The sequence below is a fragment of the Tachysurus fulvidraco genome, chromosome 2, assembly GCF_022655615.1.
Source record: "Tachysurus fulvidraco isolate hzauxx_2018 chromosome 2, HZAU_PFXX_2.0, whole genome shotgun sequence".
NCBI lineage: Eukaryota > Metazoa > Chordata > Actinopteri > Siluriformes > Bagridae > Tachysurus > Tachysurus fulvidraco.
Window position 1 is genome coordinate 17,539,823 of NC_062519.1, and position 19,186 is coordinate 17,559,008.

The following is a 19,186-nucleotide window of genomic DNA, read 5'->3' on the forward strand; positions in this document are numbered from 1 at the left end:
TTTTGGAGAAGCACAGGAACGCGCATCGTGCACGTCAGTCAGAGCTATTTATCTATTGTCACGAAGTGACACGGTGAGACAAAGGCGAGTGAGGATCCAAATGCAGTTTAGAGGTTTTTACTAAACAAAACACAAACAAACAGGCAGGCAACGCGGAACAAACAGGAAACGGGAACATGGACATGCACACACCAACAACGACCAACAACATTGAAGTGAACAGACAGAGTATATATGGTGAACGAGAACCAATCACAAAACAGAGACAGACAAGGACTAAGACAAAACACCTGGGGAAGAGAATGAAAGTAATTAGTGTCCATGGTAACAGATAGGTGGGCGGGGTCAACAATTAACATCAGGGAGAGACGGCAGACAGAAACAAGGGGAAAACACAGACAGACACATTACATCTATAACGTTATTCGGCGGAAAACCGAGAAGACGGCAACCAAAAGCAGTGATATGTCACTATTCTTATTACCAGAGTTGTAGCACAAACAAAATATTAATGCAAACAATCCATTCAATACTAAATAAAAATAACATTTACTGATTTGGTCTTTGTCTTGTGAATATTAGTTTATTAATGACTGCATTCATTGGACACACTGTATACCAGTGGTCCCCATTGTGTGGTCCCCTTTTTTTCGCCGCGGACCGGTCAATGTTTGAAATTTTTACTGTGGCCCGCTGGGGGTGGGGTGTGGGGGCTATACAATTAAATTAAAATTAATAATTTTAATTTAATTGTATTTAAACATGCCTTTTTAACTCACTACAATGCTAAATCAATGAGAACCCTGAGCTTGTTTCTTTACAACGAGACGGTTCCATCTGGGGTAATAGGAGACAATGACACCCGAAGTGTGTTGCTTATGTCCAGTTTATTCCATTGTTTTGTTTCGGTTGCCGTCACTGCAGAAAACCCCGCTTCACACAGATAGCATGTCGGAAATGGCGATAGGGATTTAAGTGCTGTGGTGGCAATCTCACACATACATGAACTGATCTGATTCAAGACTGGCATCATTACATCATGCATAAAATTTTGGTGCCCACTTTTGCCATTTTAAATAATACCATAACTTTTTTCTTACTAGTCATAGAATATTTAATATTATTAAACTATAAAACTCTTCTTGTTTTAACCCCTTTATGCCTCGGCCCCCTTTTGCAGGTTTTTCGCCTACATGACCTACCCAACAAAATGTGGTACAGCTCCCACATACTTTGACACACAGGGGTGTCTCAATGGAAAGAGGAGATTCTCTAGTTTCAGAAACTAGTTTCAGATTGATTCTAGGCCTTACTGGCACAAAGTTACAGAGGCTAGAATGGAAGGTTTTCATTTCCGCCTGGGTTGTTTACCTGATAAACTGATTAATCTTATTTTTCTGGAACATGTTAGGGACCAAATAACAACTGAGGGTCATAGCCACATGTCTTGGCTTTCACCAAAAAAAAAATTCAAGTCAAAAGACCCAAAAATGGCATCAATAAAAATATTTTTCTATGGACATGGTCGTCTGGTCCAGCGTTTTTACATTTACATTTAGATTTACATTTACAGCATTTGGGAGATGCCCTTATCCAGAGCGATGTACATAAGTGCTTAAATCTCTAACATTGAATACATTAATGCTGGTTCACTAGGTTACATACTTCAGATACCATGAGTTTAAAACATTTGTTCAAAGTTACAATGAAAAAGTGTCAGGTTTTTTTTTGTTTGTTTGTTTGTTTGTTTTTTTAAATGCAAAAGATAAGGAAAGAAGTGCTAGTTGAAGTGTTTCCTGAATAAGTAGGTCTTCAACCGCCGCTTGAAAATAGCCAGTAACTCAGCTGTCCGGACCTCTAGGGGAAGTTCATTCCACCACCTTGGTGCCAGTACAGAGAAGAGTCTTGTAGTATACTTGCCTCTTACCCTCAGAGATGGTGGAACCAGTCGAGCAGTGCTGGTAAATCGGAGGTTACGGGGTGCAGTGCGAGGAATGATGAGGGCTTTGAGGTAAGAGGGAGCTGGTCCATTTTTGGCTTTGTAGGCCAGCATCAGTGTTTTGAATCGGATGCGTGCAGCTACAGGAAGCCAGTGGAGGGATCGCAGCAGCGGGGTGGTATGCGAGAACTTTGGCAGGTTGAAAACAAGCCGGGCAGCTGCCTTTTGGATCATTTGCAGAGGATAGTTGCGTTCATAGGTAGACCTGCCAGCAGTGCATTGCAGTAATCCAGTCTAGAAATGACAAGAGACTGAACAAGTACCTGGGCAGTCTGTGTGGACAAAAATGGCCGAATCCTTCTAATGTTGTAGAGAAGAAACCGACATGAGCGAGTCACATTAGCAACATGAGAGGAAAAGGACAGTTGATTACCCCATGATAGTCCATGGTTACCCCAAGGTTGCGAGCTGTGGCTGAAGGGGAGATCAGATCATTGTGCAAGGATATAGCAAGATCATGACCTGGGGATGAATCACCTGGGATGAACAGCAGTTCAGTTTTGCTAGGATTGAGCTTTAACTGATGAGCAGTCATCCATGATGAAATTTCTGCCAGACATGCTGAGATCTGGTCAGAAGCTGTGGCATCTGAGGGTGAGAAAGAGAAGATAAGTTGTGTATCATCAGCATAGCAGTGGTAAGAGAACCCATGTGATGAAATAACTTCCCCAAAGAGAGTGAGTATACAGGGAGAAAAGAAGAGGACCAAGTACTGAGCCCTGTAACACCAGTGGAGAGTCTGCATGGAGCAGATGTCACTCCCCTCCATGTTACTTGATATGAGCGTCCTTCCAGGTAGGAGGCAAACCATTCCCAAGCTGATCCGCAAATCCCAAGACTCTTGAGGGTGGATAAGAGTCTTGTGGTTGACCGTATCAAACGCTGCTGAAAGGTCAAGGAGGATAAGGACGGATGACAGTTTGGCTGATCTAGCAGTATGTAGCTTCTCAGAGACATACAAAAGGGCTGTCTCTGTAGAGTGAGCTGCTTTAAAGCCAGACTGGTTGGGATCTTGGAGGTTGTTCTGTGAGAGATAGACAGACAGTTGATTATAGACAATGCGTTCAAGAATTTTTGAAAGAAATGAGAGAAGTGATACCGGTCTGTAGTTACTGATGTCTGATGGATTCAGAGCAGGTTTCTTTAGGATGGGAATAACCCTTGCTCATTTTATAATCTCTGTAGATTCTGTCGTCCTTTTTTTCCCTTTAGCTCGATATTTTGCTCGGTTTGTAAACAACTGTCTCGAAACCTGCACTTTCCACTGTGTGTCCTGATGAGCAGTGGATTACTTTCAGTAACGATGGGATGTTGTTTGTAAATGACCATCAATCACAAGTCACTTTTCACACTGAGGTTTCTACAGATTCACCCACAGAGTGTATAATGAAAGTCCAATGTCCTTTAACTAGTTTCTAGTCAGAAGTGACTAAGAGAGAGAGTGCACCAGAGGCAACTACCAACCGACAACTACCAACCGACAACTACCACCCGACAACTACCAACCGACAACTACCACCCGACAACTACCAACCGACAACTACCAACCGACAACTACCAACCGACAACTACCACCCGACAACTACCAACCACAGACCTGATGCTGAACAGCTCGATTTCAAAACATTTCTCTTTCAGATCCTGGGTCTTAAAAATTTTCCAAAAGCAGGTTTGAACCAGCACATTGCAGCATGAGAAAGTGTTGCTCTAACCACTACACCATCAAGTAGTGATGGTCTGCACCCCAGAACACCTTTAAAGTGTTTGCCTTTTAGCTTCTGACAATTTAAAAAGGAACTTGACTTATAGCAGACTTGAACCAGGCAACTACTCCATTGGAGAGCGTTACTTTAACCACCGTGCCATTAAGCTGAGAACGAAATTGCTACCTGAATCGTCTTTAAAATTTCTCTTGTATCTTCTAGCTAATTAAAAAACCTACTGCAATAAGATTTGAATCTCCAACCTGCAGCATAAGGCAGCGTTTCTTTAACCACACTATGAAAGAATCGGATTGCCGGCGCAGGGTTGAGATGTTGTTCCGTGTCAAGAAAAATAAACTAGAAAAGTGTTCATACAAGAATATAAGTATACCAAAGAAAAAAGTGTTAGATGTTTTTTGTAACTGTTTCAGAATTAAATTATAAGTAAGAAACTGACTAAAAGCAGACTTGAACCTGCGATCTCCGGCACGAGAGAGCACTACTTTAACCACTGTGCCCAAGAACAGAACATTATTGTGAACCCCTTCAGCTACCTCACCGACTGCATGGCTTCTTTTTTTAGTTCCCATAAACCCCTGGGAACGCCTATGGAAATGATGGCACCTTTGATTGGATGCCTCACACACTTAGCCGATCCAGCCCTAACACATAAATATACCTCACTTCTGGGCCATGTTCAGACCACACGCTCGTTTATTATAGTCTTCACCCAGGCTTTGATCAAACAACCAGAGACGAGCTTCAGAAAGTGGAGCAAAAGATCTTGTGCCAAAGAGCGCTTTTTATTTTTCATTCAGGTTAATAATAACTGCACGAAGGTGGATTCGACCCTGTGGCCTACAGCATCAGGGAGCATTTCTTTAACCACTGTGCTACAATAGTCCTGGGAAAAGGTCCACAAATCGGACTTTTGTCTCCTGCCATCAAAAAAAATTATATTCTGGTTAGTAAAAGGAACATGTTCAAACTTTTATTCAAACAAACTAACTAAAAAACACAAATAAAACAATTCTCATGTAAAAACAGCTTGCTTTTGTTTATTTATTTATTTATTTATTCATTCATTCATTTTCTACCTCTTATCCGAACTTCTTGCATCACGGGGAGCCTGTGCCTATCTCAGGCGTCATCGGGCATCGAGGCAGGATACACCTTGGACGGAGTGCCAACCCATCACAGGGCACACACACTCTCATTCACTCACACACTACGGACAATTTTCCAGAGATGCCAATCAACCTACCATGCATGTCTTTGGACCGGGGGAGGAAACCAGAGTACCCGGAGGAAACCCCCAAGGCACGAGGAGAACATGCAAACTCCACACACACAAGGCGGAGGTGGGAATCGAACCCCAAAGCTGGTGGTGTGAGGCGAACATGCTAACCGCTAAGCCAATGTTGGAAAAAAATCTTAGTAGAAATAATTAAAATATTATTCCTTACAATACTATAACTAAAGTAAAGTATTATCCCTTGCAAAATATTACAATTGCTGTCATAAGACATATGTAGGTGATGTTGTAGGCCAAAGATGTTTATTGCAACCAGATTCGGGGCTGTCAGGCCTAGTCAGTCTGAGCACATTTGTAATAACAACTTGTTATGTAGAAGGGAAAATACCATTGTTCCCAGACCTTAGCTCATAAATTGTTATGGAAAATGAAGAACACCATGGTTCTCAGACGTTGGTCCATAGCAATAACATGTTATGTAGAATGAAAAAAAAACAGTGGTCCACAGACCTAGGCCCTGAGAACTAAAGAGAGGAAAATCCATAAATGGGCATGTGGTGCTCATAAACTTGTTGTGCAGACTGAAGAAGGCCCAGGTGTTTAGTCTGAGGTCATGAAAAATAAGGGAAGGAAAATCCATAAATGGGCATATGGGTGAAAGGTAATGGGAAATAAGGGGAAATTGGGTCAGTGTATTTAGAAAACATAGGAGATGATTCCGGTAAATAAGGTGATATGGCACCTGGGCTCCTAGGAGTGCCAGGGTATATATTGAGAAGATATCTGAGGTTTTTTTTTTGGTTCCAAGGGGGCGAAGGTGTGTGTGTGCGTGTGGGGGCGCATGTGCGTGCACGCGGGCGCGTGCCCGTGTCCGCGGGTCAAGGTGGGTGGTTTTTATTTTTGCAAGGACGTCGCGAGAGTTCTTGTTTTTCTTAATTGATTTTGCATGTGCCCCCCATTTATTTATTTATTATTTCTAATAATTTACTTTATTTAATCTTCTCTTTCCACACATCTCTCGAGATCCTTCTGTAAAACAGGGTTCAGAGCTGGAGCTCAAATCAAACCACTGTTTCATGTTTAGGAAATGAAACATGACTTCGTTCTTTTTTTTCAATCCATTTTCCAAGGAACTGGAAGTCACTTGAGAAGAAAATCGATAGCTTAACCAATTAATGGTAATTTAGAAGATCTTTCCTTGCTAACTGCTTCCCGATTGCAGATGGCAATCTGCTCCAGTAATGACTCAAAGCTCACTATTAGCCTGAATAATGGTTGACAGGTCGACATGACGTTCGTTAAGATATCTTCACAACAGAATCCTACTGATTTCTAGGATGTGCACTGATGGCTGTTCAGAGGCTCCGTTATCTACAAGCTGGAGAAGGAGTGTGAGTCAGAGGTCAGCAGGCCTGCTGTGGAGGCGTTTACCTGCTCTTCTGCTTTCACCACAGGGCTTTGAGCTGCTTTATTTACAGCGAGAACGAAGGTGTACGATGACCTGCAGCTCTGAACACCTGCACAGACATCACCTTCACTTTACTTACACAAGTAAACTTTTCGTGTCTCTCCCCACGGCCGACAGACTGCAGGAGCACGCAGGAGCACGCAGGAGCATGTTCTTCATGGAGAAATTCAGGGCGTGTGTTACAGAAACGTTTATCATGACCGAGGGCGGTCTTAGCAGGGACGAGCCGGTTTTTACTCAATGAAGTAAAATAAATAATAAAGAAAGAATTCAAAGATATTTCTTTTATTAAAGAAAGGAAAGATGAGCAGTATTTTTAGATGTTGCTGAGCTCAGAATAAAAGACAAAGATCTTTCACAGGAACGAAGAGTAACGAGGTTTTAAAATCGGTTTAACACGGAACTCAACACTCGGCCGATCAGATTTTCAGTCAGCTTTATAATCAGCCTTAAAGTTGTTATTTACCGAAACAGCTTTAATTCAGAATGCGATGGACAGCAGACGGTGTCATTCGATCCAGGATCTAAATAGAGAACTGGACAAACTGTGAGAGCTGGAAATAAACTGAAGTCAGTAATATGTTCAGATTAGCTTTAGCCAGCCTGCAGCTATGATTAGACAACGAACACAGAGGCAGTTACTTCACTTCAAATCGCCGGCTCCAGCTGGGTGATGAACACTGACTTGTTCTGGTCTTAAAGACGAATTAGTCTTAGCATGCAGTTTCGTGCCTTCTAGCCAGTGATATGTTATCTTTATTGGACCTGCTGGTGGAAGTCGGCGTTCCTCGTTCCTCACGTCCGCACCCGGAGGCTTTAGCAGCTAACAAATGGCTGAACTGAAGAGGACTTGTGTAGCTCAGGACAGCTGAGTGGAAACTGCAGCGCTGTAGAGTTCTAACGTACAAGCTGAAGAACCAGGTGATGGATCTGACTCATCACCTGCTTTATATCCCACTGATTATTCAGCAACATTCTCAGTCTCTCTATAAACCTGTGTGTGTTTGAAACTCCTGAAGTTACTGCTGTATCTCTGACTGTTACAGAGCACCGAACACTGGAGACTCCTTCCACACTCTCACTCACTCTCATTCACTACCGCTTATCCGAACGTCTCGGGTCACGGGGAGCCTGTGCCTATCTCAGGCGTCATCGGGCATCGAGGCAGGATACACCCTGGACGGAGTGCCAACCCATCACAGGGCTCACACACACACACTCTCATTCACACTCACACTCACACACTCACACACACACACTCACACACACACACTCACACACTCACACACACACACACACACACACACACACACACACACACACACACACCAGACAATTTTCCAGAGATGCCAATCAACCTACCATGCATGTCTTTGGACCGGGGGAGGAAACCGGAGTACCCGGAGGAAACCCCCGAGGCACGGGGAGAACATGCAAACTCCACACACACAAGGCGGAGGCGGGATGCGAACCCCCGACCCTGGAGGTGTGAGGCGAACATGCTAACCACTAAGCCACCATGCCCGCCCTCCCTCCTTCCACACACGATGCATAAAAATCGCCTCAGAGAAACGTCACCAAATGAGCCGCTGTACTGCGTTCGGTTTTGAATAAGAATCTGTAAACACTTTTTCTCCTACTGTTTATTTTTCTCTCTCTTTTAGCTCATAAGGCTAAAAAAAAGAAAACGACTCATCGTGTTTATCACAGGATTTAATTCCCTAAACCTCCTCTGATAAAGCTGTTTTTTATTAAAAATTCATTCCTTCATTAAAAATAAAGAAATTCTCATGCTCTGCTTTACTTTCCACAGTAAAGCGTGTCGGACCTGTAAGTGCTCGGTTTATGAAGGGTTTACAAGAGCCAGGAGCTGCTGGAATTAGATTGAACGTAGCTTCCATACACATTAGCCTGTGCCGAGGCGGCCAAAGTCATAAATTTCAGAAGGCTTGAAATATTTCCTGGGGCCATGACACCACTGCGATGCCAGCAGCAAATAAGCAATCCAAAGCACTCGTTCATCCCAGCAGTCCTCATCGAACACCACCATCCGTTTAACCTTCAGATAGCAAAGCTTACGTAGCGCTAATTCATTCAGTCTTTCTTTCAAAAATTTCCGTAAACTGCTGCTGGGTGCCGTGTCTTATAGAACACAGGAATTCATTGTAAAAGGATTTCTCTGATGTTTACATGTGAAAGTGTGAGGACGTCAGGAGAGGTGCCAGACGATACAGATTAAATGGGATTGTGTAAGGGTTTGACCTAAACGTAATTAAGGATCGACGTGGATCTGGAGGAACGGTGTTAATACCCCCCTGGAAGAAACACCAGTCAGAGGAACCTTCAACCCAGCAGAAGTGTGATGTGAAACCCTGCTCAGGATCTCGCACTTACAGTTACATGGCTTCCTCACACACGTGTGTATATAAACGGTGACGTTATACCAACGAAGCTCAATCGAATAAAAAAGATCTTGTATTGGAAGATTTCTCTCAGTTCCCTTTGGTGAAGCTGGGAGTTTGAATCAGGTGTGTTGGAGATAAAGATCCATTACACACGGCCTGGATTCCTACGCGAGTAGTGCTAAGAACATCGGCTCTGCTCGGTAGCTCTGATGCCCTCTGGTGCACGAGGTTAATACGAGTCATGGACGATCATCTGCTCCCAGAAGCCCCCAACACATTAAGCATCTGCGCTCACACTAGGGTGAAAGATCCTCATTTCGACTGTGTGTGTGTGTGTGTGTGTGAGAGAGTGTGAGAGAGAGAGAGAGAGAGAGAGAGAGAGAGAGCTCTTTAGAGCAAACATGACACATTGGGGTTTCTGTTCTGGAGTCAGCTTGTGATTCATCAGCGTTATTATGTCATTTCCTAGGACGGAAATGAGACAGAGAGCAACACAGGGTAAATAAACGAGAGACGCAGAGAGAAGCAGCATTAGTGGGTGACTGTGAGGAGAGAGAGAGAGACAGAGAGAAAGAGAGAGAGACAGAAATAGACAGAGAGGAGTGAGTCACATAGTGGATGGGGTCGAAGGGCAGCAAGGTGGGATGTGAAGAGCACTAAGTGAGAAAGGTGTAAAGCTGTTCCGTTAATAAAGGGGAACGCCCACGCTCCATCCTCTACAGTAAATCAGTGTACCAAGCACCTCTGAGTGTGTGTGTGTGTGTGTGTGTGTGTGTGTGTGTGTGTGTGTGTGTGTGTGTGTGTGTGTGTAAATGCAAGCAGGACAGATGTTATTCAGATGTGCAGGTGCTAAAGATACATCAGGCTCCACCTCATTCAAAAGGCGACTGGTGAAAATCACGCTAAAGCAAAGCTGTGTAGCATCAAAGATCTTGATGGATGGAGATCATCTAGAGATCCTCCTGGACTCCTTCCACCCTGAACACACACATCCAGCCGTAGCGGCAAGCAGAGACACAGAGCAGGATGTTACTGATCTCATGGTCATGGGTAACGTGTGGAGAAAAGCTTCAGGGTCGTAAATGTAGCTCAGCTTCATCACAACAAGCCATCACTGATCCTTTTCCCCAATCGACGGGTTCCTTTAACCGAGGATTCTGCCATTATCTCAGAATTAGAGCTGGACGACAGAACTACTGAATCAGAAGTTCACTCCGAATCTCCTGTAATCTCCTTACTGCAGAGCACTTGGAGAGGAACCCGACACATCCTAAAGCCAGGATCTTCAGGGTCCGGGGTAACGGCTCAGACAAAATCTCATCTCAGGGTCAGTTAAAGCGGCAGTTTGTCTCCCGCCTCGTCGCCTGAGCAGCGCCGTGAATCTCCAGCTCTGCATTTTTCACATGCTAATCAGAGCATTCTCCTTCAAGGCCTGTTGTGTGTCTGGGTTTTTTATTTATTTATTTATTTATTTTGCGTTGCCGTGGATACGGCCCTTCACTGGTGCATTCGCTGTACAGTTCCAGTAACACAGAGCATGAGAATAAATCACATGCTTTTTTTTTTTTTTTTTCCCCAGGGGTGGGGGGGAGGTACAGAGTGTTGTGTGTGGCTAAATTTAGGTGCCTCCTGCTCTCGTGATGGTCTCTAAGAATTCTGGAAGGAAAAAAAAGCTTCCAAAAAGCTTTGAAAATGGTGCACAGAGAAGCGCCCGAATCTCACGCAGTGTGATAAAGAGAAGGATTTGAATTCATTGGGCTTCGTTTCCACCTCCTTCCAAAAGCTTGACCCGGTGATGTTCACTGCATCAGATCGCACTCAGCTGGCGAGGTGTCAGACGTCATCTTTGGGCTGACTGCATTTGCTCGACCGGCTCCGTACACGAGGCCTCTGAAGCAAGACAGATAGGATGTAATCGGTTTCCTGATGTGTGTTTTAGTCTAAGTTACGTTACGGACAGAAAAGGAAATGATCCTGACCAGAATTCCTGGGCAACGACGCCTCCAGCTCCACATGAGCAGTGTTCAGGGTTGTAGCAGTGTGTTGTGTTGTAAACGACTAAACAACACCAACAACACAGGATTTGTGCATGAAGTTTGTGTAGTGATTAAAACCAGGAGAAGAACCTGGAGAAGGCTTCAAGGGTTTAAGACTGTGGTTTATAAAATGGTTAGAGGTCCAACATCTGGCCAAGTCCAAAGGTTTGAGAACACAATGAAAGTCTGGACACCTTCATACACCTTCATACACCTTCATACACCTTCAGACACCTTCATACACCTTCAGACACCTTCAGACACCTTCATACACCTTCAGACACCTGCATACACCTTCATACACCTTCATACACCTTCATACACCTTCAGACACCTTCATACACCTTCATACACCTTCATACACCTGCATACACCTGCATACACCTTCATACACCTTCAGACACCTTCAGACACCTGCATACACCTTCAGACACCTTCAGACCCCTGCATACACCTTCAGACACCTTCAGACATCTTCAGACAGCTGCATACACCTTCAGACACCTGCATACACCTTCATACACCTTCAGACACCTTCATACACCTTCATACACCTTCAGACACCTGCATACACCTGCATACACCTTCATACACCTGCATACACCTTCATACACCTTCAGACACCTGCATACACCTTCAGACACCTGCATACACCTTCAGACACCTGCATACACCTTCAGACACCTTCAGACACCTTCAGACACCTTCAGACACCTGCATACACCTTCAGACACCTGCATACACCTTCAGACACCTGCATACACCTTCAGACACCTTCAGACACCTTCATACACCTTCATACACCTTCAGACACCTGCATACACCTTCATACACCTTCAGACACCTGCATACACCTTCAGACACCTGCATACACCTTCATACACCTGCATACACCTTCATACACCTTCATACACCTTCATACACCTGCATACACCTTCATACACCTTCATACACCTGCATACACCTTCATACACCTTCAGACACCTGCATACACCTTCATACACCTGCATACACCTTCATACACCTGCATACACCTTCATACACCTTCATACACCTGCATACACCTTCAGACACCTGCATACACCTTCATACACCTGCATACACCTTCATACAAAAAGGGACAAAGCCAACATTAGAATTTTATGAAACTCATGTAGATGTTTCTTAGCTTTAACTTTTCACTCGAGTTGTTATACAGACTGAAAAAAGAACAACATCCTGACTCTTTACTAGACTTTTGGAGCCCAGTGTAACACAGTCCTCAGAGATTGTACCCCCTCACACACCCTGAGGGCAGCAGCAGCAGCAGCAGGGCGTAAAGATTGAATGACTAAGACGTGGAGGAAGATGGCGGCTCCGGGCTGCATCGACCCAAGCGATGGAGCTTTCAAGGCCGGCGGTGCAAATTTAATGAAAATAGATTTGGATCTGAAATAGACACAAAGACAGAGCCTCCTAGATGATGATATAGTGGAGAGAGAAAGAGAGAGAGAGAGAAAGAGAGAGAGAGAGAGAGAGAGAGAGAGACAAACTCAATTACATTGAGTAATCAATTACATTACACGAACTTGAAGTGTTTTTGAAAACGAAGGAAGAACAGATTCACTCATCTTTCCAAATGAAGCGTGATCCAGAAGCTAGAGAATCTCACATGCAGAGGGAAGATGATCAGGAGGGCTACAAAGGATGGATCTGAGTCCCAAAGCCTGAATCCGTGACAGAGACGTCAGCAGATTCCACGTACATGTGAGCTGCTGCTTTAGGAAACACGCCACCGCAAGCGATGGAGACTTTGCACGTGAAATCACGTACTGTACAAAATTACACCAAAGGACAGAACCATGGTTAGAATGAAACATAAGTGTGTGTGTGTGTGTGTGTGTCTCCTAGTGACAATGAGTAATAACGCACTGCTTGGCGCTAACATTCTGACTCTTCACCTGTCAACGGATCCTTCCGTGTTATTTCTGGGAGGCTTTTACACGGGACCAGAAGAGACACACATGAGGTAACTCGTGCAAAACAAACGCTCTCTTCTAACAGACCGTGAAATGGAGAAACATCATATGCTTGAGAAGTAACGAGGGAAATAACAGACGAAACTGCAACTCACTAACAGATTGCGTTATGAAGCTTGAGTCACGAGCCTCTGTGACTAGTTAAAAAAAAAAAAAAAGCAAAAAAAGATTTTTATATTTTTGTACTACAAACACAGAGAGAAAGAAGGCTAGGAAGATTTTTTCTGGATGTTTATTAAAGACATTCTCTCTCTCTCTCTCTCTCTCTCTCTCTCTCTCTCTCTCTCTCTCTCTGCCAGCTAACCCACACATATCTTACATATAAGCCATGCACTCCTGAGTGTTTTTGTCTGATTCGGGACTTTCTGTCTTTCGGAAATCCACTACTGCCTCCTACAAGCAGTTAAGCGCGGCGCTGCTGAGACGTTATTCATTATGACGCTGTATGCTGCTGGTCAATAAGTCATCCTGGGTTAATGATTAACTTGGCTCTTTATTATGGCGAGATTGCAGTGCGGTGCCGGACAGGAGCCGAACACGAGCGTATGAAGCTTCACCTTCAGGAGCTCTCCGGAGCAACAGCTTGAGCATCTCGCACTCCTTCGCCGAGGGTCTAACGACCGGCTGTTTGAAAAGGAGAACGGAGCGATAAAAAGCCCTGAGACGAGCGAAGTCACACCTTCAGGACTCAAGACTTCACATCACTCAGTCACGTTCAACAGACAAGCGACTCGAGCGCTGAGATAATGTCCTCATTGTGATTAAAGCAGGTCTCAGTACTGAGTTTCACCAACACGTCTTTCTTAATGAAAATAACCCCATTGTGTAATGTTACAGGTTTAAAGATAAATAAACTCTCACTCATCATTTTCTACCGCTTATCCGAACTTCTCGGGTCACGGGGAGCCTGTGCCTATCTCAGGCGTCATCGGGCATCGAGGCAGGATACACCCTGGACGGAGTGCCAACCCATCACAGGGCACACACTCTCATTCACACACACACACACACACTACGGACAATTTTCCAGAGATGCCAATCAACCTACCATGCATGTCTTTGGACCGGGGGAGGAAATAGGAGTACCCGGAGGAAACCCCCGAGGCACGGGGAGAACATGCAAACTCCACACACACAAGGCGGAGGCGGGAATCGAACCCCCGACCCTGGAGGTGTGAGGCGAACGTGCTAACCACTAAGCCACCTTGCCCCCCCCTTAATAAACACTCACAGAATTTATGGTTTTGAAGTTACATGAGTGTTTTACAGCATGGGCCGTCATGTACCTGAGCTACAATAACAGGATTAAATATTTTAGAAAAACAAAAACAAAAAAAACGAACCATCACTGATCTCAACCTGGAATTTGGCGTCACATCCACGACACAGTGCAGCATGAAACAATAACCAGATGATAAACAGCAGAAGAGAACCGAACGTAATGGGAGAAAATATCTGGAAAGTAGAATATTGGAACACGGATGAAGAGAGATGAGCAGCAGAAGAGTGTGAGAGGTGTGAAGATGAATAAAAAAGGTGAGACGTGTGCGGGTTTGTGCGGGCTGTAAGACGGAAACATCAGGGATGTGTTGGGCTGAAGGTCACACGTGACATCATCGGCTGGATTAAAGAAAGGAACCGGAATTGTTATTGATGTGGATTTAAACGGATCTAATGGATCTAATGAGCCGGACTTATCTGGAGATTAGCTGAGCACTTGACAGAAGGTTAAATCCATCATCTCTAGTGTCACTGCTTCAATAGGACTAGTAACTACCTGGTTACTGCATCCGTCTCTAACTCCATCACCGCATCCCCAACACGGCTGCACGGTTGCTAGCGGTTAATAACACATCACTCATTCTGCTTTTCCTCTTTCACCCTTCAGGTTGTAACAGAACAAAAAAAAGGAAGAAAAAATTACAGGTGAAAAGAAAAAGTAGTAATTATAGCTTAAGGATTCAGCAGCAAGAGCCAGGAGAATAAAAAAAATGAATTCACACCATCACCAAATCAGCAAAAGTCTAAAGAACGCCCGCGGTGGAAGGACGAGTTGAAGTGTAAGTGAAATATTAATCAATTTTTGATTTAAAATTCCCCTTTAAACTCACTGTGCAGAGAAGCTTTGAAGTCCCCCACGCCACCAGTGACCCCTCTCTCCCTCCCCCCTTCTTTCTCTCTCATTCACTTTCTCCCCACCCTCCCCTCTCTCTCTCTTTCACTTTCTCTCTCTCTCTCTCTCTCTCTCTCTCTCTATCTCTTAGCTTCTTTTCATTCAGTGTATTTTTCAGGCTCTGGTATCTTTGTTGTCTAATGAATACAGGACTCAGTGTCACAGTAAGTAACAGATTGAAGTCTTTCAGTCACTATAACGGGAGTCTGGGTGACAACTCATTCCCGACATGAGGTGCAAATTGTCGCTTATTACCCCCCGTCTCCTTGTTCCACCACCTGCCTCTCTCTCTCTCTCTCTCTCTCTCTCTCTCTCTCTCTCTCTTTCAAGTTGAATGCTGCAACTTTTATTCCAGCCCTTCTCTCTCTACCTTTCACTCAACCTTCTTCAATCTTAGTCTCATATTCTGTCGAGCTCCTCTTTTCGATCACTCTAACAGGAGAATCAATGCCAGTGTAAGTAACAGATTGAACCGAAGTCTTTCAGCACTCGGGTTTGTCGAGAACAGCCTTCGGCAGGACGAGGAGCGTGTCACGACTGATCCACCACATAAACTGAGGCTTAATGTCACCTCTAATCCTGAAGCTCTACTGTACATCAGAGTGTTTTCTCTCTCTCTCTCTTTCTGTGTATGTCTCTCTCTCTCCCCTTTTCTCTCTCTGTGGGTCTCTCTCTGTCCCCTTTTCTCTCTCTCTCTCTCTCTCTCTCTCTCTCTCTCTGTGTCTCTCTCTCCCCTTCTCTCTCTCTCTCTCTCTCTCTCTCTCTCTCTCTCTCTCTCTCTCTCCCCTTTTCTCTCTCTCTCTCTTTCTCTCTCTGTGGGTCTCTCTCTCTCCCCTTCTCTCTCTCTCTCTCTCTCTCTCTTCATCTCGTCTCTCTCATTTTCTCTCTCTCCCCATTCTCCATTGCTCTCATCTCTCTCTCTCCCCGTTTTCTCTCTCTCTCTCTCTTCTCTCTTCCTCTCTCTGTCCTTCTCACTCATCTCTCTCATCTCTCTCTCAAAGTGTCTTCATCTCTCTTTTTTTTCTCTCTTCTCTCGAGTCTCTCTCTCTCTCTTCCCTCTCATCTTTGGTATTGGATCTCTCTCTCCTTTTCTCTCTCTCTTTCTCTCTCTCTCTCTTTATGAAAAAGTGCTGCTAGTTTTTAACATTGTATTGTATTTTATTGCATATTTAATAAGTCAAATCTCTCTCTCTCTCTCTCTCTCTCTCTCTCTCTCTCTCTCTCTCTCTGTGATGTAACAACACGATGTTCTGACTGTGATGTAATAATATGTCTGTGATGTAACAGACTTTTACTGTGACGTGATAAACTGCACAATTCTCTGAGGAAACGAGTGGAGAACATCTGCTCCTGAACTGTTTAACAGTGAAAGCCCCGCGACTCGAGTACGATCATTTCCAGACAGAATGTTGTTGCTTCCACCTCCTTTGCTGACGGCGTGACATTTCAGTTCGGCTGGTGGTTTTTTTTTTTTCCCCTCCGTATTTTTTATTTTTTTTTGCCGTGCTGCCAGATCAATACGGTTCCTCAGAGAGGAGGTTAAAGAGAGGGAGGAAATGATTAAACTCCGTCGTTATCTCCTGAGAAACGTCAAAGGACATAAACAGGGAACGCTGTGAGTCACTTATGGTTTGACTGAGACCTTTGAAAAGAAATGAGCTGTACAATAAAAAGGGATAAACAGGCTTTCACTGAGCCATTAGGAACCTGACTATTTAAAATTAGTGGCCAAGAGATGTGTCCTGTTTATTTATCTAAAAAAGAGAAGGTGCAGTGTTTTCACAGTCCTATTCTTAGACACCGTCACAGCATGTGACCTATGGGAATGTTTCTAAACCTTTCTTAGTGAAAACAGGAAGTCAAAAAAAAAAAAAAAACACACCAGGGAGTCAATTTAGTGATATATTTCTGTTGTTTGTATAGTGTGTGTTGTGTAGTGTGAGGTGTTTAGTGTGAGGTGTTTAGTGTGTGGTGTGTAGTGTGTGGTGTGTAGTGTGGGGTGTGTAGTGTGGGGTGTTTAGTGTGGGGTGTTTAGTGTGGGGTGTTTAGTGTGGGGTGTTTAGTGTGCGGTGTTTAGTGTGCGGTGTTTAGTGTGCGGTGTTTAGTGTGCGGTGTTTAGTGTGCGGTATGTATATAGTATCATTGACATAAATAAATAGCATGTGTATGAAAGTGCTCCAGTTTTGTCTGAAGTATCTGTTTCATTAATAAGTTAGATGTTAATACTTAACACATCAGTGAGTCATGAAGCCTATACATTCACAGCCTCTGAAGTTTTAACAGCTCGCCTGCTGATGAAATGCCACTCGTTCTAGTTTGAGTGAAACCACTCTATCTATCTATCTATCTATCTATCTATCTATCTATCTATCTATCTATCTATCTATCTAAACAGATGATATAACGATGTTAAGTATTTATACTTTGTTGTTTTTATGACGTCACTTCCCTGAAAGTGATGCATGAATAAAGAGTTCATCATCGACATGTCTTGAGTTCTGAGGCTGATAAAAAGCGTCGGTAAAACCTCACGTTATATTTGATATCCTGAGCTGCGGGCCTTTTCCCCACGAGCCTCAGTTTTCGGGGAACAACACAAACATCACGCTTTTGGAGGACGCGGACGCACTGAACCGTCATGTGCCTTTGCGTTGCGAAGTTGTTGCCACGACTTAACGATCTCGATCCCACGAGTTTCCGTGTCGTGGCCATGCAGTGTATTTAAACCTGAGCTGTAAGCACTCCGTCTCTCCCCTACACCACAGCTGCTCGGTGCGCGCGCGCTAGTGTCTGTGCGTGAGTCGGTTAAGACTCGGTTCAGTTCCGTTTCGGTGACACTGAGTCAGAGCGCAGATGGTTTTCAAGCACTCTGGCCAGGAACCTGCCTGCATCTCGTCTCCTACAGCTCCCATATGCATGATAAGAGGATAAACAGAGCGATTGGCGCATTATAACGTTTCATATAAATACACACACACACATCTCCATCCATAGGAAAGACAATAAAGACAATAAAGTAAAGACAATAATATGTATGTGTGTGTGTGTGTGTGTGTGTGTGTGTGTGTGTGTGTGTGTGTGTGTGTGTGTGTGTGTGTAAAGGCTTGCTTCCAACAGGTTCATCGATCGAGCACTCAATCAGATCAGTAACCGCGCGCGCATCATTAACCGATCAGACTGAGCGCGCGCTCCGGTGACCGTGATACTGGAGACGCAACTGCAGCCGCTGCATCATGACCACCTTAGTACTGCGCTACTGTTAGTCAACCTGTTCATGCGTCGCGTTTGTAGCTCCCTGAATTTCTTGTTTTTTAGATTAGATTTGATGAATTCTTCTGTAACCTCTAATCAATTTGTTCTTGACGTATGACGTCACACTAAACGAGTTTATCTGCACGTAGCCTCACTTTAAGCTGCATATTCAGTCACGAGGCTTTTGCCAGAAATTTGTTTTGAACTTTTTCCTTGATAGAAAGTCGCCTGAGCGGCTGAAGCGCTCCGGACACCGAACAACGCAGTCCCGCAATATCGTGTCACACTAGTACAAAATGTATGGTAACTATGGTAACGTGATCGTGCACTACTTTATCGTCCTTACCGTCTAACACGGCACAGTTCGGATATTAATAACTCATGGAACTGCGCACAGAGACATTTACGAGCGTCAGAAACTTACTTTTTTTGCGGTGGCGCGCGCTTTGAAAGCTTTCCGGTGATCCTCCCTGAGCTGTCTGTCCTAAAGGCCGGACGTTCCGGTGATGATGCGCTTGATGGTGTTGATGCTGTTAATGGTTAAATCTCGATACAGATGCGCGCACGAGTTGCGCTCTCGGTCGCTCTTCATCCATCCGGTGTGCGCCGCACGGTGCAGGAAAAAGAGGAGGGAACTTAGAGCGCGAGAGAGAGAGAGAGAGAGAGAGAGAGAGAGAGAGAGAGAGAGAGAGAGAGAGACGCAGAGAGAGAGAGAGAGAGAGAGAGACGCAGAGAGAGAGAGAGAGTGAGAGAGACGCAGAGAGAGAGAGAGAGAGAGAGAGAGAGAGAGAGAGAGCGCGCGAGTGTGTGTGTGTGTGTGAGAGAGAGAGAGAGAGAGAGAGAGAGAGAGAGAGAGAGAGAGAGAGAGAGAGAGAGA

General features: G+C 44.4%; 1 protein-coding gene across 1 annotated transcript in view; it reads right to left on the reverse strand.

Annotated features, from left to right (window-relative positions):
• camkvb (CaM kinase-like vesicle-associated b) overlaps positions 1 to 18,939 on the reverse strand; it is a 37,326-nt gene extending 18,387 nt beyond the window's left edge. Inside the window, exon 1 of the mRNA XM_047810539.1 lies at positions 18,734 to 18,939. The gene's annotated coding sequence lies outside the window, so the exon portion shown is untranslated. The remainder of the gene's footprint in view (positions 1 to 18,733) is intronic.
• Positions 18,940 to 19,186: the final 247 nt, after the last annotated feature.